This window comes from Mobula birostris, chromosome 5, assembly GCF_030028105.1.
Source record: "Mobula birostris isolate sMobBir1 chromosome 5, sMobBir1.hap1, whole genome shotgun sequence".
Lineage (NCBI taxonomy): Eukaryota > Metazoa > Chordata > Chondrichthyes > Myliobatiformes > Myliobatidae > Mobula > Mobula birostris.
The window spans coordinates 131179056-131198409 of NC_092374.1; the positions used below are offsets into that span (position 1 = coordinate 131179056).

The window sequence follows — 19354 nt, forward strand, 5'->3', positions numbered from 1 at the left end:
TGAAGGTTGTTTGCTTGGCAGCATTTTGTTTTTCAGTATAAATTTGCTTGTAGGGAAGAAGGGTTGACGGCAGGGAATGACTGAAATACTGACTCCGTTCTATACTTGGGTCCATATCCATCGCCATTTGTGCCAAGTGTTCCGACTTCCACCATTCCCTCACCGTTGGTAAACTCCTGGGATTTTCAAAATAGTCTGTTGCTTTCAGCATCTGAGAGATAGTTCGCCATAAAAAAATACGTACGCCTTGAATGTGGATCACACCGGTCCAGTGGCTGAATCAGCAATGTTGTGTTAGGTGGCAGGAAACGTACTGTTATGTTAGGATGAATGCTGTCCAAATGTTTAGGATGGGCTGGTGCATTGTCAAGCAACAAAAGAACTTTAAAGGCAAGATTCTGTTCCCAGCAGTAGCGTCCCAGAGCTGTGTTATCTTCAGCTGATGCCGTGCTGTTTATAATTTCCAACTTTTTTTCAACTGTTAAAGCGATTCTCTGTTGCTCGGCTGACTGCCCAAGACATGACATCGGATACTTAGGAGGCATAGTTAAATATTTCAAGCACAAAATCACTGCACCGTAGATAAAACCAACAAAAGTTTAAGATCGCACATCCACACCTTGCCAAAACCAATGCGAGAGTGGCGCGAGTGAAATTGTGAGGCGCGCTCACCTGACTTGTATTGGCGGGAAGGCAGTGCTCCTCATCCCAACAGTGAGACTGTGAAGCGTGCACACGTGACTTGTATTGGCAGAAAGGCAGTGCTCCTCGCATAACTGTGAATTTTGGATGCATATAACGAGACGTTGGTAGAAATAGGTTCCTCGCATAACTGTGAATTCGCATAGTCTGAAGGTGCATATAACGAGGATAGGGTGTATATGAAGTATTTGTTCTGATATTCATGATCAGTTTTTTTGGTGTTTGAAGTATCTGCCTGTTGTCAGAATGCATTGTGTCTGAAATAGCATTGTGAGTTGTGACAAACTGGGGCAAAATTATTTTTCTACAGTGGCAATACAGTCTTATTTTGTGTTTAAAAGCACATTTCCTATATGGTTTCACATTTAACCACTTCTGCATGTTTTGGTAAAATCCATCATACACTTTGTAACAGAAATGAATTCCAAAAGCAGCTGGTTAGTACACTATAATTTATATCCTTGCTGGCTGCCAGCTGGACTGGATATTTTTTGTTATGCTGTACCTCCTTGGCAAAATAGAGGCTTATCAAAAACTAGCTTAGTGCATTGATTCTTAATCAGACAAAATTAAAGTTTGTAACTTGTTCTCTTTCTATGTTACGATTTTGCTACCATGTTGCATCTATTTTGTATAGAGTGTACTTAAGCAGCCATTGTCTGATTAGATTAGGTATTCTAAAAAACTGCTGAGTTTGAATCTGAACCAATGCTTCTGAGAAAATGGAGCAAAGGATTTGGCAGCATTTTGCAATGCAGAAATCCCTAGTCCTTGATCCTGGTGGTACTTACCTTCTAGTTGTACTGGAATTCTCATGTTTGTTTTGCTTGACCATATTACATTGGTATAATTTTGCCTATGATGACTGAGAAAACCTATGAAATAGTATTTCAGGTCTAAAGTCATCTTTCCCATTTCCCATTACTTTCCCCTCACCCCTTCTACTTCTGAATGCAACCTACAGAGTTCTTTATTAACTTCCATCCCACCAGACTCTTCAATGGATTCTCGATTTCTGAAAACTCAAACAAGATTTCACGACATGACACGCATTTCTTTCCGCTTTCATACCCTCTTAATATTTAAAAGTAGTTAGTGGTTCCCTAGTCTGCTCTTCCATTCCTCCCTGACAGCATTTTATAATACAACAGTAGGAGGATCACCTGTACTTCTACCACTTGCCTTTCTGCTATTCAGAGACCTAAACCTTCTCTCCAGGTGAAGTAGCACTTGTACTGCTTCCATTTAGTCCACTACATTCATGTTCTCAGTGTTGCTTTCTCTATGCTGATTGAATGGCTGTTTTGTGGCATACCTGAACTCAGTCTACAGGAAAGACAGCTTCAGGTCACTTGCCACTGTAGTTTGCCATTACACCCACTCCGACTCTTGTTGGTGATCTCCTGCACTTTTGCAAAGCAGCCCAAGCTGAGCTCGGGGAACAAAACTCATTTCTCATCTGGGTATCTTCTAGCCCACAGGACTTGATACTGAATTCCCCAAGATGAGATAACTTGCTTTTTTACTTTGTCTGGGAACTGGCCTTTTTTTTTTTTGCCCTGCCATCCTTTTTTTGTATAGTTAGTCATTATAGTGTTACACAGATGATACAGTAGCAATACATTACATAAACCACTTTAATCTTAACTGTTCCTTTATTTCATGCTAATATTGTCTTCCACCTTCTCAGCTGCCCAGTTCTGATGGAGGATCCCAGCCTTGAAATGTTAACTATTCCTCTTCCCAACAATTCTGTCTGTCCTTCCAAGTGTTTCCAGCATTTTCTGTTTCTATTTTAGATTTAGATTATGAAGGCACGTCCTCTTTTATTGTCATTTAGTAATGCATGCATTAAGAAATGATACAATATTTCCTCCGGTGTGATATCACAAAACACAGGAGTGACCAAGACTGAAAAAACTGACAAAACCACATAATTATAACATATAGTTACAACAGTGCAACAATACCATAACTTGATGAAGAAGTCCATGAGCACAGTAAAAGTTCAGTCTCTCAAATATCCCACTCTCCCTGCCATGCCGACCACAGTCCAACTCTGAGTCATCCGAAAACTTCGAGCTCTGATCAGCTCTCCGACACAGAGTGCTGAGCGCCATCTCTGTCCGAACGATTTGACCTCAACCTCAGTCGCCAACAGCAGGCAAAGCTGGGGATTTTGAGGCCTTCTCTCCGAAAGATTCCCGACCACGCAGTAACGACAGCAGTGAACGAGCGTTTCAGAAATTTCTCCAGATGTTCCTCTGTGCTTTCACGTCCATTCTCCATCAAATCAGAATTGTCCACGGCCCCTGTTTAACAGATACGATATCATTTTTCACCGGAGGGCTGCGCACACGCGTGATGTGCTGCTCCCTCTCCTCCTGCCATTGGTTTCCAACATTTGCAGATTTTGATTTTTCCATCTGTAGTTGATAATGTTGCAAATTTAACTTATCTGGGTAACGTGCTTGTTTTTTTAAAATCAGCTTCAACTCAATAAACTTTAATGGAAAATATTGTGATTTGGATTTTGACTGTTAATCTTGTGCGTATTCAGTGGAACCCTGTGCCAGCAACCAGCTGTTGGATGGAACAGGCAGAAAATAGATAATGAGGTTGATTCACTCTATCATCTCAGTTGGCTGGATGGTGCTTTGTGATAAAAGGGAAATTACTGAGGTCTTTTTGGAACGTTGTCAAATCTTGGCACTGACTCAGTAAATAAGCTGGAATTCTGCATGGAAGTAATCATGTCTTGTAACTGGTACATTGAGAACAATATTATGAGTACTCTTGCTTTGTTAATTGTTGCAAGCACAATTTATTTTCAGAATTCTTAACTAAAATATTAAGAATACCAGTTTAGAATTAAGATTTAAAAAAAAAACAGGATCAGGTTTATTATCGCCGATGTGTTGTGAAATTTGTTAACTTAGCACCCATTCAGTGCAATACATAATATAGAAGATTGAATAAATAAGTAAATCAATTGCAGTATATGCATAATGAATAGATTAAAAAATCTTGCAAAAACAAATAATATGTAATAAAAAAAGTGAGGTAGTGTTTACAGGATCAATGTTCATTTAGGAATCAGATGGCTGAGGGGAAGAAGCTGTTCCTGAAATGCTGAGTGTGTGCCTTCAGGCTTATGTATCTCCTCCCTGATGGTAATGGTGAGGAAAGGGCATGCTCTGGGTGCTGGGGGTGCTTAATAATGGATGCTGTATTTCTGAGACTCTGCTCCTTGAAGATGTGCTGGGTACTTTGTGGGCTCGTACCCAAGATGGAGCCAGCTAAATTTACAACCCTCCGCAGCTTCCTTCGGTCCTGTGCCGTAGCTCCCCCGCCCCCTCCCTCATACCAGACAGCAGACAGTATGCAGCCTGTCAGAATGCTCTCCATGGTACATGTGTAGAAGTTTTTGAGTGTTTTTATTGTCCTACCAAATCTCCCCAAATTCCTAATGAAGTATAGATGCTGTCTTGCTGCCTCTGTAGCTGCATCAATATGTTGGGATGAGGTTAGGTCCTCAGAGTTCTTTGAAACTGCTCAGTCCCCTTCTGATCCCTCTGAGGATTGGTATGTGTTCCTTCGCTTACCCTTCCTGAAGTCCACAATCAGCTGTTTTGTCTTACTGACGTTGAGTGCCAGGTTGTTGTTGTGACACCACTCCACTAGTTGGCATATCTCACTCCTGTATGCCCTCTCATCTCCATCTGAGATTTTACCAGTGTTGTGTATGTGGTCTGGTTACACAACAATGCTATTAATAAAAATGCTGGAGACAGGAGCTAAGTTTCATGGTTCTTTACTGGCAGAATCTAAACTCAGCACACACGGATAGATCAATATGCGCCTAATAGCGCATGCAATGACGTGTTACTAAACCATAAGGTAGTCCCTTAAACTGTAGGCTATACGGTACAACCAGGAATGGTTGTATCATCAGCAAATTTATAGATAGTATTTGAGCAATGCCTAGCCACACAGTCATGGGTATAGAGAGAGTAGAGCAGTGGGCTAAGCACACACTCTTGAGATGCACCAGTGTTGATTGTCAAAGGGAGGGGATTTTTTCACAGATCTGCACAGATTGTGGTCTTACAGCTAGGAAGTCGAGGATCCAATTGCAGAGGGAGGTACAGAGGCCTAGGGTTCTGCAACTTCTCAATCAGTATTGTGGAAATGATCGTGTTAAATGCTAAGCTATAATCGATGAGTAGTATCCTGACATAGGTGTTTCTATTGTCCAGGTGGTCTAAGGCCATGTGAAGAGCTACTGAGATTGCATCTGCCATTGCCATTGACTTATTGCAGCAACAGGCAAATTGCAGTGGGTCCAGGTCCTTGCTGAGGCAGGATTTCAGTCTAGTCATGACCAGCCTCTCAAAGCATTTCGTCTCTGTAGATGTGAGTGCTGCCGGGTGATGGCCATTAAGGCAGTCACATTTTTCTTAAGCACAGGCATACAGTGGCATGCAAAGGTTTGGGTACCCCTGATCAAAATTTCTGTTAATGTGAATAGTTAAGTGAGTAGAAGATGAACAGATCTCCAAAAGTCTTAAAGTTAAAGATGAAACTTTCTTTTCAACTTTTTAAGCAAGATTAGTGTGTTATTTTTGTTTTGTACAATTTTAGAGTGGGGGGAGGAGGAAAGGGGCACCGTTCAAAAGTTTGGGCACCCCAAGAGAATTAAGATCTCATAACTTTTACCAAGGTCTCAGACCTTAATTAGCTCATTAGGGCTATGGCTTGTTCACAGTCATTGTTAGGAAAAGCCAGGTGATGCAAATTTCAAAGCTTTATAAAATACCCTGACTCCTCAAACCTTGTCCCAACTATCAGAAGCCATGGGCTCCTCTAAGCAGCTGCTGAGCACTCTGAAAATTAAAATAAATGATGCCCACAAAGCAGTAGAAGGCTGTAAGAAGATAGCAAAGTGTTTTCAGGTAGCCGTTTCCTCAGTTCGTAATGTAATTAAGAAATGGCAGTTAACAGGAACAGTGGAGGTCAAGTTGAGGTCTGGAAGACCAAGAAAACTTCCCGAGAGAACTGCTCGTAGGATTGCTAGAAAGGCAAATCAAAAACCTGTTTGACTGCAAAAGACCTTCAGGAAGATTTAGCAGACTTTGGAGTGGTGGTGCACTGTTCTACTGTGCGTTGACACCTGCACAAATATGACCTTCATGGAAGAGTCATCAGAAGAAAACCTTTTCTGCATCCTCACCACAAAATTCAGCATCAGAAGTTTGCAAGGGAACATCTAAATAAGCCTGATGCATTTTGGAAACGGGTCCTGTGGACTAATGAAGTTAAAATACAGGTATGTGTCGTTTAACATCCGCGATACGTTCTGTGAAGTCGGATGTTACATGATTTGGACATTGTGTGAACACCATATTATATACTTAGCAAACCTATATGGTGTACAGTAGTGTACCCGTATTGATTAAATCCATGTCATTAGCAATTTCTTCATATCTGATATAGGTCTCCCTTGCATTTTCATGAGCCTTGTAGTTTTCAGTGAAGCCAATCCTCTAACAGCTTCAAGAATTTTTCTTTTTTTTTTTCAGGATCATCATAATTGTTGAGTGCAACATGCCTAAATCCCGAGCAATAGCATTCACTGGTTTTCCACCTTCATATTGTTTTATAACCTTATGTTTCGCTTCCATATCAATACTCTTCCTTTGCCTCTTGCTGCTGCTATCACTAGGAGTGGTTTTGCTGCTTTTGGAAGCCATGATGCACTTTACGGTAATATTTTCAAAAGAAAATGAGAGATAACGCTACTACACTCAAGACGAGTGATACACGAGATTGGTTACGTCCACTACATTACATTCTCCGATCGGGACTACGGACGTATATGCGATCGGATGTTGTCCAAATAGACGTTAAGCGGCGCACACCTGTAGAACTTTTTGGCAGCAATGACCAAAGGTATGTTTGGAGAAAAAAGGGTGCAGAATTTCATGAAAAGAACACCTCTCTAACTGTTAAGCATGGGGGTGGATCGATCATGCTTTGGGCTTGTGTTGCAGCCAGTGGCGCAGGGAACATTTCACTGGTAGAGGGAAGAATGAATCCAATTAAATACCGGCAAATTCTGGAAGGAAACATCACACTGTCTGTTTTATAAAAAAAAAAGAAAGAAAGAGAAAAGCTGAAGATGAAAAGAGGATGGCTTGTACAACAGGATAATGATCCTAAACACACCTCAAAATCCACAATGGACTACCTCAAGAGGCATAAGCTAAAGGTTTTGCCATGGCCATGCAGGGTGTCCAAACTTTTGCTTCGGGCCCTTTTCCTTTTTTGTTATTTTGAATCTGTAAAAGATGGAAATAAAGAAGTAATCTTGCTTAAAATATTAAAGAAATGTCATCTTTAACTTTATGCCTTTTTGGAAATCAGGTCGTCATTTACTCGCTTAGCTATTCACAGTAACAGAAATTTTGACCAGGGGTGCCCAAACTCTTGCATGCCACTGTAATTGCTGCCTTTTTGAAGCAAGTGGGAACTTTCACCCATAGCAATGAGAGGTTGAAAATGTCCTTGAATATCCCCGCCAGTTGGTTGGCACAAGTTTTCAGAGCCTTACCAGGTACTCTGTCGGGGCGAGGGTTTACCTTCTTTAAAGACAGCTTAACATCAGATTCTGAGACAGATCACTGGGTGCAGGAGGGATCTTCACAGCTGTAGTTGTATTCTCCCTTTCAAAGTGGGCATAGAGGACGCTGAGTTTATCTGGTAGTGAGGCATTGCTGCCATTTATGCTATTGGGTTTCATTTTGTAGGAAGTAATGTCTTGTGAACCCCGGCAGAGTTGTTGTACATCTGGTGTCGCCTCCAACCTCATTCGAAACTGTCCTTTCACCATTGAAATAGCCCTCCGCAAATCATACCTGGTTTTCTGGTACAGGCCTGAGTCGCCAGCCTTGAACGCCACAGATCTAGCCTTCAGCAGATGACGTACCTCCTGGTTCATCCATGACTTTTGATTTGGGAATATACAGCAAGACTTTGTTGGCACACACTCATCAACAGAGGTTTTAATGAAGTTAGTAATAACTTCAGCATACTCACACAGATTGGAAGATGAATCCCTGGATACAGCCCAGTCCACTGATTCAAAGCAGTCCTGTAAGCACTCCTGTGCTTCCCTTGTCCATACCTTCTTGGTCCTCACTACTGGTGCTGCAAACTGCAGTCTCTGCCTATACTCGGGGAGTAGAAGTACAGCCAGGTGATCAGACTTCCTGAAGTGAGGGCATGGAATAGCATGGTAGGCATTCTTGATGGTGGTGTAACAATGGTCCACTGTGTTGTTTCCTCTGGTATTGCAAGTGGTCTGTTCATGGTACTTGCTTAGTGATATTTTTTTTCGACAGACTGGGCTGGTTAAAATCCCCCAAACTGATGGTGTGCTTTTTTGTGCAAGTTGATCCCATTGCTCAGATCATCTAAAGCCTGAATGATGTTGGCCTGAGTTGGAACATATACTGCTACCAAAATGATAGCCAAAAATGCCACCTTTATTTTTACACATATTGTGCATTTGATTTCAAATCTCTGATGTGACAGTTTGTTAGCATCTAGAAGATGAAATCAAATGACAAAAGAAGACAGCTGAACACTTAAAGTCAGGAGGATGAAATTGAAACTGATCTGGATATTATAACAAGAAAGTGAGAATATAACACAACTTCAGTACCATTTACCAAAATAAACATTCACCTCAGAACTATGTAAATGTTTAAATATTGATTTCATTACCAAGTTACTTGAATCAAAGGTGCTTTTGTTCATCCTGTCTTTTTTACGACGGCAAGTAACTGCTAGATACTAAGAAGATGAAGTACTGCAGGACCATCCCATCAGCGAATTGCTTGATAGCGGTGGAGCTGAACTCGCTGCGTACCATTATTGCTTTATTGCCTGGACTTGTGTACCATTGTGCCTGGAAGGTGCATGGTGCGAATGATTGTCTTAGACGTACAGTTGCAAGGAAAAGTTTTTGAACCCTTTGCAATTACCTGGCTTTCTGCATTAATTACTCATAAAATGATCTTCATCTAAGTCAGAATAATAGACAACCCAGTCTGCTTGAATTAATAACACAATTATACTACTTGTCAATACTGAGTGCACCATTTAAGCAATCACAGTCTCGGTTCAAAAAAGGTATGTGAACCTCTGGGTAATACTTTCCACACAAGCCATTTGGAGTTGGCTGTTCCAATCAATGAGATAAGATTGGAGGTGTAGGTTGTAGAAGGTTGTATTTTTTTTAAAAAAGACACAAAATCAGGCTACTGACAGTGCCTGCTCTTCTCTAGAACTTGCTAAAGTCTCTGTTCATGTGTCCATAAGAAAAACACAGATCAAGAATGGTTTTAAAAGAGAGAAAATTTTATGGTTTGGAATGCACAAGTTAGACTCCAGACCTTAACCCAGCTGAGATCTCAAGCATGACCTGAAGAGGGCTGTTCAAGGTATCCCAGAAATATAGATTAACTGAAACCATTTTGTATGGAGGAATGGTTTAAAATTCCTACGCACAGTTGTGCAAGTCTGATCAGTAGTTACAGAAAATATTTGGAAGTTATTGCTGCTAAAGGCGGTTGTACCAGTTATTAAATACAAGGGTTCAGATACTTTTTCCGGCTTGGACTGTGAATAATTAAACTGTTCGATAAAGACATGAAAAGTACAATTGTTTGTGTGTTATTAGTTTGGGCGGATTGTTTGTCTATTATGGTGACTTGGACTAAGGTCAGACCACAATTAATGTAGAAAGCCAGGTAATTGCAAAGGGTTCACAAACATTTTCTTGCAACTGTATTTGAGATCGCAAGACCCTGTTAGACACTAGTGTTACATACCTCAAGGAGATCTTGTGACTTTCTTGTGAGAATGATGTAATGGTCTTTTGGAGGTCACCTGATGTAATTTTCCTGCCGATGTGAGGTCACGTGATGACATGTTCACCACGGGTATAAAAGGGAAGACCTCTGGTGACGCAGTGAGTTTTCCAGCTAGAACGTTCATCAGTGTCTCCGTTCCGTTGCGTATTTGTTTTATGATGCAGTTTCATTTTTACAGTGGAGTTTTACGTTCTATTGTAAGGTACAATAGTGCTGAACTGGCAATTTCTGCCAGGTTTGTTGATGTACCTTTTCAGTAGTATTGGAGAGTGAAGAGTTTATCGAAGTACAGGACCTGAAGGATTAAGAGAAGTTGGTATTGTTTGGCAGTTTAACAAAGGATCGACCTTATTGAGTCTTCGTTGAAGAAGTAGCGACCTGCATCGAAGATGACTCCTGCCAAAAGAGCAAGGAAGTTCATGCAGGATTTGCTCGCCAGAAGAAAGGTCAGTTGTTTTAAGCCATTTATTTCCTTCATCGTGAATCCTTTGGACAGAACCAGCAGGGAAATCACGTCTATGAAGAAATCCTTCTCCAGTGAAGTCTCTCCCAATTGAATGTATAAATCTGTTGGACTTTCGAAATCACCATTTTAGGAACTGTATTTGACTTTACCGCTTTAAGAACTGTTTTTGCATTTATCGCTTTAAGAACCAGTAGCGAGTGACAATTTGTTGAACGGCCGCATAGCAGTTAACTTCCGGTTAAGGTTTTCATTTTTTAAAATTGTTTATCCGTGTTTAAATGTTTGGTTGCTTTTATGTAACCTGTCTCGATTGATATTCATTGTTGCCGGTTACGTAACACTAGTAACATGGAAAATGGAAAGTCCAGTTACTGGTTCATAGTTGAGACCAATGACGGAGGAGCTACGTTGCCTCTATTGTGGTGAGGACTAGGCCTAGGCTGCGGGTTGCTTGTGGCAGTTGCCTGGGGGAGGAGGTGCTGAGGCAGTGCTGCCTGCTGGTGTACACTCTGGAAAAACAAGCTGATTCAAGAGAACACCATCATTCAAGTTATGCCACATAGGGGACTTGGGCTATATTATTTATTTTCTCTTTATGACTATGTATTCTCTGAAATCATAAACAAAAGTGGTATTTTTACTAAGTGCAATGTGCTGTGCTGTTGGTAACATATTTTGCATCTTGACCCCGGAGGATGCTGCTTCATTTGACTATTTTATGTATCAATGTTTTTTACTTATTGAGATAGTGCTGAATAGGCCCTTTGAGCTGCACTGCCCAACAACCCCTGATTTAACCTTAGTCTAATTACAGGACAATTTACAATGACCAGTTAACCTACTGACTGGTATATCTTTGGACTGTGGGAGGAAACCATACCACCTGGTTTTCATGTGATTGAATGAATAACCCTAACATGAACTTAAAGAAGCAAGTGATCTACCCGGTACATACATCCTCCATCTGTAATTTCATTGAGCAATTTAAAATTGTTTAGAAATGAAAAGAAATATGCTAGTAGAAAGAATTTGGAAAATCTAATGGTGATCACAGAAATGATAGAAATAGTTTTTTTAACAGCCGTTGCCTGGCATTATATTTCTGTAGTATCAATATTATGAAGTCACTAGACCTAGATATTTTTGGAAGGTTTTGCCTTGCATCTTCCATTTCCAGAAGAAATCACTTGATTGGAAGTGAAATGAAAGCCTGGGGATGAGTCTTTGTCCTAATGAGCAAATCTGAGATTTTGTCAGCAACAGACTTGTAGGGCCAGGATGTTTTGTACCTGTTCCATATTTCCCTGGACACATTGCTTTGAGTTTCATTTAACAATCTTAAGTGTCTTCTGTGATTTCTAAAGGCATTTCTATTCATTCTTTGGACCAAGACCTTGGAATATTTTGGTACCATGTTAATAAATATTATATCTGCTTTGCTTTTAATTGGTATTTCCAATCTGTTGATTGTGAAATATTTCAAGAGGATACCACTTTCAAGCTTGAGTTGATGAATACTGCAGTTAGCACGCCACCTTCTTACAGCAGTGTCCCAGGCAATAGCATCACAAGAAAAATAAATTATGCAGAATATTTTAAGAAAGAACACAATTTAAAAACATGAAGTCCATTTTGATGCAAAACGATCAAAAGTGGTCTTGGTGTTTCTAAACTGTAGTGATTTTAGGGTTGAAGGGAATTAGCTGTTTTTGAACCTGGTAGTGTTTTGTAGCAGCAAGAAGATAGCATGGCCCAGCTGGCAGGGATCTATGATTGGGTAGGTACAACACTTAAGCCACTTACAGGGGTAAGTGCCAGGTGTGAGATCAGTGATGTGCATCGAATGGGCAAGGGACTTGTGTGTAGAGAGATTCCCCGCAGAAAGTGTGAGGGGAGATGTGCTTTGTGGCTCCATTGAACGTCGCCGAAGTTGCAGAGAATGATGTGCTGGAATGAGTACAATTGTAACAATGCTTTCATGCAGTCTACTAAGACAAAACTGCTTCTTTGATATCTAACATTCGTTTTCTCCACTTTTGCTTCATGACATACCAACTTTAAGATGCATTGCAGTAAGTGGATGAAGTCCCTTAACAGAATTTGAGAAGCCATGAACAAAGGTAGAATATTATAAGAAAGAACACAATTTAAAAACTACCTACAAGTTGCTGTCCATGTTGCATGCCATCCTGATTTAGCAAAGACCCTATTGTATCTGTCTCTACCACCTTCGCTGGCAGTGCATTCCACGCACCCACCACTCTGGGGGGGGGGGGGAACTTACCTCTGACATCCCCCTTGTACCTACTTCCAAATACCTTAAAACTATGCCCCCTCATGTTGGCCATTTCAGACCTGGGAAAGGGCCTCTAGCTATCCACATAATCAATGCTTCTCATCATCTTGTACATCTCTATCAGGTCACCTCTCATCCTCTGTTACTCCAAGGAGAAAAGGCTGAGTTCAGTCAACCTATTCTCACAAGGCATGCTCTCCAATCCAGGCAACATCCTTGTAAATCTCCTCTGCACTCTCTTTATAGCATCCACATCCTTCCTGTAATGAGGTGACCAGAACTGAACACAGTACTCCAAGTGGGGTCTAAGGTCTTATTTAGCTGTAACATTACCTCACAGCTCTTGAACTCAATCCCACGATTGATGAAGGCCGACGCACCATACACATTCTTAACAAAACTGTCAATCTGCGCAGCAGCTTTGAGTGTCCTATTGACATGGACCCCAGGATCTCGCTGATCCTCCATACTGTCAAGAGTTTTACCATTAATATTATATTCGGTCTTCAAATTGGACCTATGAAATGAACCACTTCACACTTATCTGGGTTGAACTCCATCTGACACTCCTGTAAATTCTCCCCTCCAGTATTCACTTGATTCAAGACGAGCTGGATTGCAGTTCATCTGCAGCTGCACTAGCATGTGATGAAGAACTACTGTGTGCTTGCTCTGGCAACAACACGGCTCCAGGATTAACATGCCATGCACCATCAGTCTGCAGGCCACGCCACTCAGGGATTTGGGCTATTTTTTTGTGACTATATATTTTTCTGCTTTCATAACTATATGTGCTATATGCTGTGCTATTGTTGTTCCTAGGATAAGCCTCTCTTCCAGGCCCCCCTCCTCCAAGGAACAGGGTTTTCCTCCCTTCACCATGAAGCTGCCCTCAGCTTCATCTCCTCCATGTCCCGAACATCTGTTCTCACACAATCTTCCTGCCACCTTAACACTGATAGAGTTCTTGTCTTCACCTACCACCCCATGAGCCTCTGCATCCAACACATTATTCTCTACAACTTCCACCATCTCCAAAGGGATCCTACCACCCGACGTATCTTTACCTCCCCCACCTCTTTCCACTTTGTGCAGGGTTCACTCCCTCTGTGATTCCCTTGTCCATTTGACCCCCTCCAAAATTCTCTGTCCTGGCTCTTACTCCTGCAAGCAGCCAAAGTGCTACATCTGCCCATTCACCTCCTCCCTCACCTCTGTTCAGGGCCCCAAACACTCCTTACTGTGAGGCAAAATTTCACCTACAAATCTGCTGATGTCATCTATTGTATCTGATGCTCCTGATGCAGCCTCATCAGAATTGGTGAGACCAGTTGTAAATTGGGGGATGGCTTCTGCGAGGGACCTCTGCTCTATCTGCCAAAAATGCAATTTCCCAGTGGCCAAACAATTTCATTCCAATTCCTGTTCCAATATATCAGTCTATGGCCTCCTTTTGTACCAAGATGAGGCCACCCTCAGGGTGGAGGAGCAATACCTTTATATTTCATTGGAGTTGCTTCCAACCCGATGGCATGAACGTAGATTTCCCCTTCCAGTTTTAAAAGAAAAAAATCCCTCCCCACCCCCCCTCTACTATTCCCCACTCTGGTCTCATAACTCTTCTCACCTGCCTAACACCTCTCCCAGGGTACCCCACTCCTTCCCTTTCCCCTATGGCCCATTCTTGTCTCCCATCAGTTTCCTTCCCCTCCAACCCTTCACCTTTCCTGCCCACTGGGCTTCACCTATCACCTTCCAGGTATCTTCTTTCCCTTCCTCCCGCCTTTTTATTATGGCATCTTCCCATTTCCTTTCAGTGGTTCTGAAAAAAGTCTTTGCCCAAAACATTGACTATTTATTCATTTACCTAGATGCTGCCTGATCTGCTGAATTTCTCCAACGTTGTGTGTGTGTTATGTTGGTGCTGTGTTTTGTACCTTGGCCCCAGTGAAACACTGTTTTGTTTAGCTGTGTTCATGTGGACAGTTGAATGACACTTAAACTTTAACTTATGACCTTGCCCATTTTTTGTCTACCTGTATTGCACTCTGTAACACTATCCTAATCAATTATTGCTTTTCCTTGCAACTTCAGTTCACCACTGTAATAAAATGATGTGTATTGATGGCGTGTTGGTGCTGGAATATGTGGTGACAGTGGCAAGCTGCCCCCAGCGTCTTTACATTGTTGGTTGTTAATGTAAATGATGCATTTCACTGATTAAAAAATGTTGCTCATCGCTGATGTAGAGTACAACAGGCAGTGAAGCCCACAACTAGTCTAAACGTTACCTTTTGGGTGTCATGTCAAAAATAATGCACGCAAGTCTAATGGGAAGAATTGAATAGCATTCCTGTGTGTAAACAATGGTAAGGCTGGTCTAACTTTAATAGATCATGAAAGTGAAACATGAAAATGGGGATATGAATTTTGGAATAGGAAGTGGCTGTCCAGTGAAGATGCTTTTTATTTGAATTAAGAGCAACAAGTAGTGTTCTGGATGAACTCAGCTTTCTAGTTTTTAGCAACACAAAATATGCTGGCAGTCTCGGCCTGAAATATTTTTTTTCTCTCTCTCTCTCCCCCCCCCTCTCTCCCCCCCCCCTCTCTCCCCCCCCCTCTCTCCCCCCCCCTCTCTCCCCCCCCCCTCTCTCCCCCCCCCTCTCTCCCCCCCCCTCTCTCCCCCCCCCTCTCTCCCCCCCCCTCTCTCCCCCCCCCCTCTCTCCCCCCCCCCTCTCTCCCCCCCCCTCTCTCCCCCCCCCTCTCTCCCCCCCCCTCTCTCCCCCCCCCTCTCTCCCCCCCCCTCTCTCCCCCCCCCTCTCTCCCCCCCCCTCTCTCCCCCCCCCCTCTCCCCCCCCTCTCTCCCCCCCCTCTCTCCCCCCCCTCTCTCCCCCCCCTCTCTCCCCCCCCCTCTCTCCCCCCCCCTCTCTCCCCCCCCCTCTCTCCCCCCCCCTCTCTCCCCCCCCCCTCTCTCCCCCCCCCCTCTCTCCCCCCCCCCCTCTCTCCCCCCCCCCTCTCTCCCCCCCCCCTCTCTCCCCCCCCCCTCTCTCCCCCCCCCCTCTCTCCCCCCCCCCTCTCTCCCCCCACCCCTCTCTCCCCCCCCCTCTCCCTCTCCTCCCCCCCCAAAAAAAAACAAAATAGATGCTGCCTGGGCTGCTGAGTTCCTCCAGCATATTTTATGTGTGTTGCTTGGATTTCCAGCATCTGCAGATTTTCTCTTGTTTGTGTTCTAATTTTTGGATCTAGTTTTCCACTTATTACTACGTTTAAAATTGTTGCATGTACTGAGGTACGGTGAAAAAATTGTCAGGTTGCATAAGAGTATGAAATATGTTTTATGAAAATGAAAGTCAATCAGTTAGGTTGAAACAGTGCATTCATCCAAGAGCTATAGATCTGCAAACTATATAACCAATGCAAAAACTATCTGAGGAACATCGACAAGGTTATTCAGCCTTCTGAGACTATTCAGTTAAATCATGGCCAATATGTACCTGAACTCCATTAATCTCTTTAAAACTATCAAGGAAAATTGATCACATATATTAAAAAAAATTACATCAGAATCCCAAAAAGCCTTAACTGCCCCTGCATTCGCTGCCTTCCAGAGTGCACCAGATTCCTTGGTTAAAGAAAAACTTCTGTTTCACTATTCAATTAAGTATTTAGATCTTTTCATATGATTGGTAACACCAGTATTCATTGCCCAATTCCACTCTTTGAGTGCTATAAAAAGCATAGGATACACCTGAACTTGAGGGGACAAATATCTTTGCGGGCAAGTTTACTAGAGCTGTTGGGAAGGGTTAAACTAATGTGGCAGGGGATGGGAACCAGAGTGATACGGATGACGATTATGCAGTGGGTATACAAGTATATACAGTGTGCAGTGAGACTAAGGAAGGACAAGTAGATGATAGGGTAAAATTGGCAGTCAGTGGGATGAGTTGAAGTGTAACGGGGTCAAAAGTCAAAAAAAGGTGGTAAATAGAGGACAGTTTCTATATTTGAATGTACATAGTATACAAAATAAGGGTAGATTATCTTGTAGCGGAGTTAAAGATTGGCATGTATAACATTGCGGGCATGTATAACATTGCGGGCATCACTGAATTGTGACTGAAAGAAGAAAATAGTTGGAAGCCTGTCATCCAAGGATAAGTACACATTGTATCGAAAGGATAGGAAGGTAGAAAGAAAGGGTGGGGAGGCTCTGTTGGCAAAAAATGAAATCAAATCCTTAGAAAGAGGTGGCATGAGATCAGAAGATGCAGAATCCTTGTGGGCAGAGTTAAGAAACTGCAAGGGTTTAAAGGAGAACATGGATGGGTGTTATACAGAGGGTTCTAAACCGTATCCAGGATGTAGGGTACAAATTACAATGGGAAATAGAAAAACTTATCAAATTTGCCATTGGGGATTTCAATACGGAGGTGGGTTGGGAAAATCAGGTTGGTGCTGGATTCCAAGTGAGGGAATTTGTATAATGCCTACAAGACAGCTTTTTAGAGCAGCTTATGGTTGAGTCCACAAAGGAAAAGCCAATTCTGGATTAGAAGTTTTTTAATGAACCAGATTTGATTAGGGAACTTAAATTAAAGAAACCCATAGGAGATAGTGATCATAATATGATTAGAGTTTGCCCTATAGTTTGAGAGGGAGACGGTGAAATCAGATGCATCAGTGTTATAGTGGAGTATATTGAATTACAGAGGCATGAAAGAAGAGCTGGCCAAAGTTGATTGGAAGAAGACACAATCAAGTGTGATGGCAGAACAGCAATGGTTGGAGCTTCTGGGAGCAACTCAGAAGGTGCAGGATAGATGTATCCCAACGATGAGGTAGTATTCGAAAAAGGAGGATGACAATGAAAGTCAAAAAGCATAAAAGTAAAAGAGGGGGCATAAAAATAGCAAAAATTAGTGTGAAGTTAGAAGATTAGGAAGCTTTTAAAACCAACAGAAGGCAATTAAAAAGTAATGGGGGACAAAAGATGAAATAAAGGAAAATAACGTAATATAATAAAAATAATTGCAAAGGTTTTTAAGATATATAAAGAGTAAAGGAAAGGTGAGAGTGCATATTAGACTGTTGGAAAATTATGCTGGAGAGGTAGTAATGAGGGACAAAGAAATGGCAGACAAACTCACTAAGTATTTTGCTTAATAAATCATTGGGGAAGACAACAGCAGTATGCCAGAAATGTGAGTGTCAGGGAGCAGAAGTGAATGCAGTTGCTATAATTAAGGAAAAAGTGCTTGGGAAGATGAAAGCTTGAGTGTAGATAAGTAATCTGGACCAGATGGACTACACGCCAGGGTTCTGAAAGGGGTAGCTAAAGAGATTGTGGAGGCATTAACAATGATCTTTCAAGAATTACTAGTTTCTGGAATGGTTCTGGAAGAGTGGAAAATGTCACTCCATTCTTCAAGAATGGATGGAACCAAGACAGGAAATTATTGGCCAGTAAGCCTGACTTCACTGATTGGGAAGATGACAGACTCCATTAGAAAGAGGAAAGGCTCAGGCATATGATAAGAGATACTAAGATCAACATTAAGGGGAACCTTGCCTGAAAAATCTGTTGGAATTCTTGGAGGAAATAATTTGCAAGGTTGAAAAGGAGAGTCAGTAGGTGCTGCTTACTTGGATTTTCAGGAAGTCTTTGATAAGGAGCTGCACATGAGGCTGCTTAACAAGGTAAGGGTCCATGGTATTACAGGAAATATACTAGCATAGAAAAATAGAGGGCTATGTGGTAGAGAAATTCTGTAGTTTCTAGAGTAGTTGGTACAACATTGTGGGCTGAAGGGCCTGTAATGTGCTGTAGATTTCTGTTCTAAAATGTCCTTTGACATTCCATTCCATCGCCACTCTGGGGAAAAGGCACTGGCTGTCCACTGTATCTATGCTGCTTACATTCTTATCCATCTCTATCAAGCAACCTGTCACCCTCCTTTGCTCCTAAGAGAAAAGCACAAGCTCTCTTGACCTTTCCTCATAAGACAAGCTCTCTAATTCAGGCAGCATCTTGGTAACTCCTCTTTGCACCCACCCTCTCTAAAGCTTCCACATACGTACACCCTGCAATGAGACAAAAGGACAAGCAGCATCTGTGGATGGAGGAGGTGGTGGCGGCATGGTAGTGTGGCAACGGGTGTGATTGCTTCATAGTGCCAGAAATCACTGATTGTGTTTGATTACTTCTGCCTTACGTGACTGCATAACTTTCCATAGGCTTTCAGAAGAAGGGAGGAACAGAACCAACCATTGCTCCCAAAATAAATTTCTGCACTAATTATGGAAAACGTAGTTATAAGGGTCCAAAAATTGCACCAGGAACTGGACTTGCGCCCAGGTGATGCGAAAGTGTTGTAATGGTGTTAGCAGTGCTGTCCTCGCCATTCGCTCATTGAACAGCCCCACAACCCCAAGATAAGGATAGTTGCTTAAATTTCTTTTCATGGAAAGTGTAGGCTAAACAGTAACACCTTTAAGTAACAATGGATTTTTCTCATCTTCACTAGATTGTTTTGTATTTGCTAGAATAGTTCTTTAATTGCACAAAGAACAGTTAAATATTGATTAATCTTCATAAAGGAGTCGTCTTATTGGAAAAACATGTCTTTGTAATTACCCATAATGCACTGCTCTGCCACCAGCTGTTGATGTATTAGAATTGCAGTATTATTTCTATCACCAATTATATCATTACAATGCATGTTTATCTTGTGTATGGCTTTGTCACTCGTTCAGCTGCAGTGATTGTCTGTTATTTATGGTATGTGTATAATCATGATTCATCCCAATGTTCTTCAAGCATGTGGAACATTTTGAGAAAGTTAAGCTATCTTCACTTGCTGTGACGCTTAAGTACCCTACACTCTTTTAAATAATCTTTAGTTTTCCCTTCACCCTCTCCCTGTTTTCCATCTATTGTACAGGTTAGTT

At 42.0% G+C, this 19354-nt stretch overlaps 1 protein-coding gene and 1 non-coding gene across 10 annotated transcripts in view; one reads left to right on the forward strand and one right to left on the reverse strand.

The window, feature by feature from the left end:
• clasp1a (cytoplasmic linker associated protein 1a) overlaps positions 1-19354 on the forward strand; it is a 296574-nt gene that overhangs the window by 48761 nt on the left and 228459 nt on the right. The window lies entirely within an intron of this gene.
• LOC140198548 (U4atac minor spliceosomal RNA) lies at positions 18723-18849 on the reverse strand. Its single transcript, XR_011886201.1, has one exon. It is a non-coding gene; the product is annotated as a U4atac minor spliceosomal RNA (small nuclear RNA).